Genomic DNA, 1,190 nt, shown 5'->3' with positions numbered 1-1,190 from the left:
ATAATTGTATTATATTTTAATTGCAAAATATTTAAATTTATGCGGGAATTGTTGTTAATTGTAATATTTTCATATTATCACTTATGAGTTATGGTAAATATCGATATATCGTTAGGTTAGTTATGCTGGCATTCACAGGTTAAAATATCTACTCAAAACCAGTACCAGAATTTGTTATATAATTTGTATAAATTTGTAAACGCATTTTAAAAATTTGTACACCCCCCTAAAAGGTGGAAAAACACATTTTCATTTAGGATGCCAGCGTAACGTTACTCCGGCATCCGCATTCATGATTTTTATCTTAGACACTCAAAACTGGGTACCAAAAAACACTAATAACAATTTTGTGTGATTAAAATCAATTAAAATCTAAATTAAAAAAGTTGATAAAAAATCTACTTTTTTATAAAGTGAATTTTTTATCAAAAATATTTTTTATTAAATATATTATATTTTTTTAAAGATTTTCTATTTTTTTATTACAGATTTTTTATAAATAATTTACAAAAGATTTTTTATTAAACCTCATTTGTATGTGTATAAATTTTTTAAATTATGAATTTTTCATCAAATAAATTTTAATTCAATTTCCATTTTTTTATAAGTATAAATTTTTTTATAAAATTCAGATTATTTATATCAGATTGTTATTGATTTTTTATCAAACAGAATTTTTTAATGAAAAATTCATAATTTAAAAAAAAATACTGTTGGATAAAAAATCAATAAAAACTGTGGAAAAATGAATAAAAAATCTGTTTGATAAAAAATGTAGGTATGTTTTCTAAACAATCTAAATTATATTGAAATCTTAAAAAAATTCTGTTTGATATAAAAAAAACAAAAAAAATCTATAATAATTAAATGTAAAATCAATAAAAAAAAGTATATATATTCGTACTTTATAAAAAAATAGATTTTTTCGTAACAGATTTTTTGTTGATTTTCTATCAAACAAAATGCTTTATGACTTGAAATAAAAATTTTTATAAAATTACATTTTTTATTAAACATTTTGTATTATTATTTTTTATTAAATGTAATTTTTTTAAATTATGAATTTTTCATCAAAAAGATTTTTATTTAATTTAGATTTTCTGTCAAATACATTTTTTTTACTGATCTTTTATCAAACAGAATTTTTTTTTGATTTTAATTACATTTAAATTTTTTTTTATTAAATACGA

General features: G+C 17.9%; 1 protein-coding gene across 1 annotated transcript in view; it reads left to right on the top strand.

The window, feature by feature from the left end:
- Positions 1-1,190, top strand: part of LOC100570133 — a 24,248-nt gene that overhangs the window by 9,843 nt on the left and 13,215 nt on the right. The window lies entirely within an intron of this gene.

Source organism: Acyrthosiphon pisum, chromosome A2 (assembly GCF_005508785.2).
Source record: "Acyrthosiphon pisum isolate AL4f chromosome A2, pea_aphid_22Mar2018_4r6ur, whole genome shotgun sequence".
In the NCBI taxonomy this organism is placed as follows: domain Eukaryota; kingdom Metazoa; phylum Arthropoda; class Insecta; order Hemiptera; family Aphididae; genus Acyrthosiphon; species Acyrthosiphon pisum.
This window is presented reverse-complemented; position numbering and strand designations above follow the sequence as displayed.